This window comes from Staurois parvus, unplaced genomic scaffold, assembly GCF_062004578.1.
Source record: "Staurois parvus isolate SC_StPar_1 unplaced genomic scaffold, SC_StPar_1.0 ptg001431l, whole genome shotgun sequence".
NCBI classification, from domain to species: domain Eukaryota; kingdom Metazoa; phylum Chordata; class Amphibia; order Anura; family Ranidae; genus Staurois; species Staurois parvus.
In genome coordinates this window covers 1,081,003-1,089,151 of record NW_028319227.1, presented here as the reverse complement: position 1 = coordinate 1,089,151, position 8,149 = coordinate 1,081,003, and positions in this window count along the sequence as shown.

Below are 8,149 nucleotides of genomic sequence, written 5' to 3'. Positions count from 1 at the left end.
AAATCATTTTTTTTCAGATAAGAGAAGATCTTGGATACTTTTGTCCCTATTTACATGACCCAAAACAAAGCACTATCTTGTGTTCCATTGCTGGTGAGAAAGTGCTTCCTGTTTTGGGCAATGTGGGAACTGGGTTAAACCTTCCAGATGAAATGAGGAGCATCAGAGTGGCCAGTCCTCTACTTTCAATGCTTTCAACTCAGTCAAAGCAGAGCACTGTACCTTATTAGAAAAATCTCGGCTTTAAAACCTTGTTTTTTAACATGTAAGTGTCACCTTGTTTGACCAAGGTGAGAAGCAGATTATCTGCAACCACAGCCACAATGCCTTTCCCTAACAGCCATTTCAGACATATTAGCGCGCAAAACTCCAAACGGAGCACTTTTCTGTGATAACGTATTGGAAGTGTGCTCTTCTGTTTGGGGTATTGTGTGACCAGACTTACTTGGATAGAACATTCATGAAGTTACTTGGAGAAAGCTCAATTTCATTAAAACGTTTCTCATGAAACCTAGGAATCAACATGAAAATCATCAAGGTTCTTGGTTTGACAATTGTGAACTATGTTTAGGGTTAGATAGCAATATTATTTCCAAGAGTTATTTTTGGTAGACCGGAGTGATCAAGTGGAAATTTGCTTTTATCCTTGTGATTTTTATGTCTGCAGATAAGTCAAATGAAAGCACTTTCTTATATGTTGGGATTTCACTGAGTGCTTTTTGTTTGGTTGGTCTTTAAACTGTGAATACTCATATTCTTTTTCATTGGTTAAGTGATTTGAAACATATTTGGGATGGAAGCAGGACTATTGCTTTGCATAGCTAAATGTGTTTTATTTTCTAAACACTCTTTCTGATTCTTTTAAATCATTTTAAACAAAATGCTGTCAAAGAATTTAGGAAGAGATGCTCCTTGGTACAGTGCTTTTTGGTGGCTTTTTTCTATACCCTGTGACTTTGGATTTTGGCTTTCATAGTTGCAAGTTACAATATGGAAGTTAACATACCCATTGGGATGTATACCCTACAATACCATTGGTTCATAGAGTTCTCAAGAAGTTTAAAATCCTGCAAATTTTTGAATATGCTAACTTACAACAGCTTTCAGCTGAAACCAAGCTGTCTGCATCTTCTATATTTTAAATTTCAGAAATATTCCTCAGGTGAAAGGTATAAAATATATAGAGTTCTCCTGCTCACACATTCCGATTTTACTTCATAATCAAAACTGCTAAGATTAGCTGTTGCTTAAAACTCTGAATAGAGTTTACATTACCAAAAATGCCCTATTGTTATGCTGAGATTGCAACTGGTACCACCTGTGGCTTTGAGAGGCAAGGCCCTATTTACATTTGACCCACTGGAATGCCCTCCCTCTGCAACACAAAAGAAAACTTACCTGGGTATTCATTGGATAATGGAGTATTCCCCCTTGCTTATAAAGGCCTGGAAGTTAGAGAGAAGTAAGTGTTTAAAGAAGACCTGAAGATAACTCAAAACCATCGCTGTTTTCAACCATGAGGTAAGCCTCACTTCATACTTTCTAATCAAAATCATTTTTTTTCAGATAAGAGAAGATCTTGGATACTTTTGTCCCTATTTACATGACCCAAAACAAAGCACTATCTTGTGTTCCATTGCTGGTGAGAAAGTGCTTCCTCTTTTGGGCAATGTGGGAACTGGGTTAAACCTTCCAGATGAAATGAGGAGCATCAGAGTGGCCAGTCCTCTACTTTCAATGCTTTCAACTCAGTCAAAGCAGAGCACTGTACCTTATTAGAAAAATCTCGGCTTTAAAGCCTTGTTTTTTAACATGTAAGTGTCACCTTGTTTGACCATGGTGAGAAGCAGATTATCTGCAACCACAGCCACAATGCCTTTCCCTAACAGCCATTTCAGACATATTAGCGCGCAAAACATCAAACGGAGCACTTTTCTGTGATGACGTATTGGAAGTGTGCTCTTCTGTTTGGGGTATTGTGTGACCAGACTTACTTGGATAGAACATTCATGAAGTTACTTGGAGAAAGCTCAATTTCATTAAAACGTTTCTCATGAAACCTAGGAATCAACATAAAAATCATCAAGGTTCTTGGTTTGACAATTGTGAACTATGTTTAGGGTTAGATAGCAATATTATTTCCAAGAGTTATTTTTGGTAGACCGGAGTGATCAAGTGGAAATTTGCTTTTATCCTTGTGATTTTTATGTCTGCAGATAAGTCAAATGAAAGCACTTTCTTATATGTTGGGATTTTACTGAGTGCTTTTTGTTTGGTCTTTAAACTGTGAATACTCATATTCTTTTTCATTGGTTAAGTGATTTGAAACATATTTGGGATGGAAGCAGGACTATTGCTTTGCATAGTTAAATGTGTTTTATTTTCTAAACACTCTTTCTGATTCTTTTAAATCATTTTAAACAAAATGCTGTCAAAGAATTTAGGAAGAGATGCTCCTTGGTACAGTGCTTTTTGGTGGCTTTTTTCTATACCCTGTGACTTTGGATTTTGGCTTTCATAGTTGCAAGTTACAATATGGAAGTTAACATACCCATTGGGATGTATAACCTACAATACCATTGGTTCATAGAGTTATCAAGAAGTTTAAAATCCTGCACATTTTTGAATATGCTAACTTACAACAGCTTTTAGCTGAAACCAAGCTGTCTGCATCTTCTATATTTTAAATTTCAGAAATATTCCTCAGGTGAAAGGTATAAAATATATAGAGTACTCCTGCTCACACATTCCGATTTTACTTCATAATCAAAACTGCTAAGATTAGCTGTTGCTTAAACCTCTGAATAGAGTTTACATTACCAAAAACGCCCTATTGTTATGCTGAGATTGCAACTGGTACCACCTGTGGCTTTGAGAGGCAAGGCCCTATTTACATTTGACCCACTGGAATGTCCTCCCTCTGCAACACAAAAGAAAACTTACCTGGGTATTCATTGGATAATGGAGTATTCCCCCTTGCTTATAAAGGCCTGGAAGTTAGAGAGAAGTAAGTGTTTAAAGAAGACCTGAAGATAACTCAAAACCATTGCTGTTTTCAACCATGAGGTAAGCCTCACTTCATACTTTCTAATCAAAATCATTTTTTTTCAGATAAGAGAAGATCTTGGATACTTTTGTCCCTATTTACATGACCCAAAACAAAGCACTATCTTGTGTTCCATTGCTGGTGAGAAAGTGCTTCCTGTTTTGGGCAATGTGGGAACTGGGTTAAACCTTCCAGATGAAATGAGGAGCATCAGAGTGGCCAGTCCTCTACTTTCAATGCTTTCAACTCAGTCAAAGCAGAGCACTGTACCTTATTAGAAAAATCTCGGCTTTAAAACCTTGTTTTTTAACATGTAAGTGTCACCTTGTTTGACCAAGGTGAGAAGCAGATTATCTGCAACCACAGCCACAATGCCTTTCCCTAACAGCCATTTCAGACATATTAGCGCGCAAAACTCCAAACGGAGCACTTTTCTGTGATGACGTATTGGAAGTGTGCTCTTCTGTTTGGGGTATTGTGTGAGCAGACTTACTTGGATAGAACATTCATGAAGTTACTTGGAGAAAGCTCAATTTCATTAAAACGTTTCTCATGAAACCTAGGAATCAACATGAAAATCATCAAGGTTCTTGGTTTGACAATTGTGAACTATGTTTAGGGTTAGATAGCAATATTATTTCCAAGAGTTATTTTTGGTAGACCGGAGTGATCAAGTGGAAATTTGCTTTTATCCTTGTGATTTTTATGTCTGCAGATAAGTCAAATGAAAGCACTTTCTTATATGTTGGGATTTCACTGAGTGCTTTTTGTTTGGTTGGTCTTTAAACTGTGAATACTCATATTCTTTTTCATTGGTTAAGTGATTTGAAACATATTTGGGATGGAAGCAGGACTATTGCTTTGCATAGCTAAATGTGTTTTATTTTCTAAACACTCTTTCTGATTCTTTTAAATCATTTTAAACAAAATGCTGTCAAAGAATTTAGGAAGAGATGCTCCTTGGTACAGTGCTTTTTGGTGGCTTTTTTCTGTACCCTGTGACTTTGGATTTTGGCTTTCATAGTTGCAAGTTACAATATGGAAGTTAACATACCCATTGGGATGTATACCCTACAATACCATTGGTTCATAGAGTTCTCAAGAAGTTTAAAATCCTGCAAATTTTTGAATATGCTAACTTACAACAGCTTTCAGCTGAAACCAAGCTGTCTGCATCTTCTATATTTTAAATTTCAGAAATATTCCTCAGGTGAAAGGTATAAAATATATAGAGTTCTCCTGCTCACACATTCCGATTTTACTTCATAATCAAAACTGCTAAGATTAGCTGTTGCTTAAACCTCTGAATAGAGTTTACATTACCAAAAACGCCCTATTGTTATGCTGAGATTGCAACTGGTACCACCTGTGGCTTTGAGAGGCAAGGCCCTTTTTACATTTGACCCACTAGAATGCCCTCCCTCTGCAACACAAAAGAAAACTTACCTGGGTATTCATTGGATAATGGAGTATTCCCCCTTGCTTATAAAGGCCTGGAAGTTAGAGAGAAGTAAGTGTTTAAAGAAGACCTGAAGATAACTCAAAACCATCGCTGTTTTCAACCATGAGGTAAGCCTCACTTCATACTTTCTAATCAAAATCATTTTTTTTCAGATAAGAGAAGATCTTGGATACTTTTGTCCCTATTTACATGACCCAAAACAAAGCACTATCTTGTGTTCCATTGCTGGTGAGAAAGTGCTTATTGTTTTGGGCAATGTGGGAACTGGGTTAAACCTTCCAGATGAAATGAGGAGCATCAGAGTGGCCAGTCCTCTACTTTCAATGCTTTCAACTCAGTCAAAGCAGAGCACTGTACCTTATTAGAAAAATCTCGGCTTTAAAGCCTTGTTTTTTAACATGTAAGTGTCACCTTGTTTGACCATGGTGAGAAGCAGATTATCTGCAACCACAGCCACAATGCCTTTCCCTAACAGCCATTTCAGACATATTAGCGCGCAAAACTCCAAACGGAGCACTTTTCTGTGATGACGTATTGGAAGTGTGCTCTTCTGTTTGGGGTATTGTGTGACCAGACTTACTTGGATAGAACATTCATGAAGTTACTTGGAGAAAGCTCAATTTCATTAAAACGTTTCTCATGAAACCTAGGAATCAACATGAAAATCATCAAGGTTCTTGGTTTGACAATTGTGAACTATGTTTAGAGTTAGATAGCAATATTATTTCCAAGAGTTATTTTTGGTAGACCGGAGTGATCAAGTGGAAATTTGCTTTTATCCTTGTGATTTTTATGTCTGCAGATAAGTCAAATGAAAGCACTTTCTTATATGTTGGGATTTCACTGAGTGCTTTTTGTTTGGTTGGTCTTTAAACTGTGAATACTCATATTCTTTTTCATTGGTTAAGTGATTTGAAACATATTTGGGATGGAAGCAGGACTATTGCTTTGCATAGCTAAATGTGTTTTATTTTCTAAACACTCTTTCTGATTCTTTTAAATCATTTTAAACAAAATGCTGTCAAAGAATTTAGGAAGAGATGCTCCTTGGTACAGTGCTTTTTGGTGGCTTTTTTCTATACCCTGTGACTTTGGATTTTGGCTTTCATAGTTGCAAGTTACAATATGGAAGTTAACATACCCATTGGGATGTATACCCTACAATACCATTGGTTCATAGAGTTCTCAAGAAGTTTAAAATCCTGCAAATTTTTGAATATGCTAACTTACAACAGCTTTCAGCTGAAACCAAGCTGTCTGCATCTTCTATATTTTAAATTTCAGAAATATTCCTCAGGTGAAAGGTATAAAATATATAGAGTTCTCCTGCTCACACATTCGGATTTTACTTCATAATCAAAACTGCTAAGATTAGCTGTTGCTTAAACCTCTGAATAGAGTTTACATTACCAAAAATGCCCTATTGTTATGCTGAGATTGCAACTGGTACCACCTGTGGCTTTGAGAGGCAAGGCCCTATTTACATTTGACCCACTGGAATGTCCTCCCTCTGCAACACAAAAGAAAACTTACCTGGGTATTCATTGGATAATGGAGTATTCCCCCTTGCTTATAAAGGCCTGGAAGTTAGAGAGAAGTAAGTGTTTAAAGAAGACCTGAAGATAACTCAAAACCATCGCTGTTCTCAACCATGAGGTAAGCCTCACTTCATACTTTCTAATCAAAATCATTTTTTTTCAGATAAGAGAAGATCTTGGATACTTTTGTCCCTATTTACATGACCCAAAACAAAGCACTATCTTGTGTTCCATTGCTGGTGAGAAAGTGCTTCCTGTTTTGGGCAATGTGGGAACTGGGTTAAACCTTCCAGATGAAATGAGGAGCATCAGAGTGGCCAGTCCTCTACTTTCAATGCTTTCAACTCAGTCAAAGCAGAGCACTGTACCTTATAGAGAAAAATCTCGGCTTTAAAACCTTGTTTTTTAACATGTAAGTGTCACCTTGTTTGACCAAGGTGAGAAGCAGATTATCTGCAACCACAGCCACAATGCCTTTCCCTAACAGCCATTTCAGACATATTAGCGCGCAAAACTCCAAACGGAGCACTTTTCTGTGATGACGTATTGGAAGTGTGCTCTTCTGTTTGGGGTATTGTGTGACCAGACTTACTTGGATAGAACATTCATGAAGTTACTTGGAGAAAGCTCAATTTCATTAAAACGTTTCTCATGAAACCTAGGAATCAACATGAAAATCATCAAGGTTCTTGGTTTGACAATTGTGAACTATGTTTAGGGTTAGATAGCAATATTATTTCCAAGAGTTATTTTTGGTAGACCGGAGTGATCAAGTGGAAATTTGCTTTTATCCTTGTGATTTTTATGTCTGCAGATAAGTCAAATGAAAGCACTTTCTTATATGTTGGGATTTCACTGAGTGCTTTTTGTTTGGTTGGTCTTTAAACTGTGAATACTCATATTCTTTTTCATTGGTTAAGTGATTTGAAACATATTTGGGATGGAAGCAGGACTATTGCTTTGCATAGCTAAATGTGTTTTATTTTCTAAACACTCTTTCTGATTCTTTTAAATCATTTTAAACAAAATGCTGTCAAAGAATTTAGGAAGAGATGCTCCTTGGTACAGTGCTTTTTGGTGGCTTTTTTCTATACCCTGTGACTTTGGATTTTGGCTTTCATAGTTGCAAGTTACAATATGGAAGTTAACATACCCATTGGGATGTATAACCTACAATACCATTGGTTCATAGAGTTCTCAAGAAGTTTAAAATCCTGCAAATTTTTGAATATGCTAACTTACAACAGCTTTTAGCTGAAACCAAGCTGTCTGCATCTTCTATATTTTAAATTTCAGAAATATTCCTCAGGTGAAAGGTATTAAATATATAGAGTACTCCTGCTCACACATTCCGATTTTACTTCATAATCAAAACTGCTAAGATTAGCTGTTGCTTAAACCTCTGAATAGAGTTTACATTACCAAAAACGCCCTATTGTTATGCTGAGATTGCAACTGGTACCACCTGTGGCTTTGAGAGGCAAGGCCCTATTTACATTTGACCCACTAGAATGCCCTCCCTCTGCAACACAAAAGAAAACTTACCTGGGTATTCATTGGATAATGGAGTATTCCCCCTTGCTTATAAAGGCCTGGAAGTTAGAGAGAAGTAAGTGTTTAAAGAAGACCTGAAGATAACTCAAAACCATCGCTGTTTTCAACCATGAGGTAAGCCTCACTTCATACTTTCTAATCAAAATCATTTTTTTTCAGATAAGAGAAGATCTTGGATACTTTTGTCCCTATTTACATGACCCAAAACAAAGCACTATCTTGTGTTCCATTGCTGGTGAGAAAGTGCTTCCTGTTTTGGGCAATGTGGGAACTGGGTTAAACCTTCCAGATGAAATGAGGAGCATCAGAGTGGCCAGTCCTCTACTTTCAATGCTTTCAACTCAGTCAAAGCAGAGCACTGTACCTTATTAGAAAAATCTCGGCTTTAAAACCTTGTTTTTTAACATGTAAGTGTCACCTTGTTTGACCAAGGTGAGAAGCAGATTATCTGCAACCACAGCCACAATGCCTTTCCCTAACAGCCATTTCAGACATATTAGCGCGCAAAACTCCAAACGGAGCACTTTTCTGTGATGACGTATTGGAAGT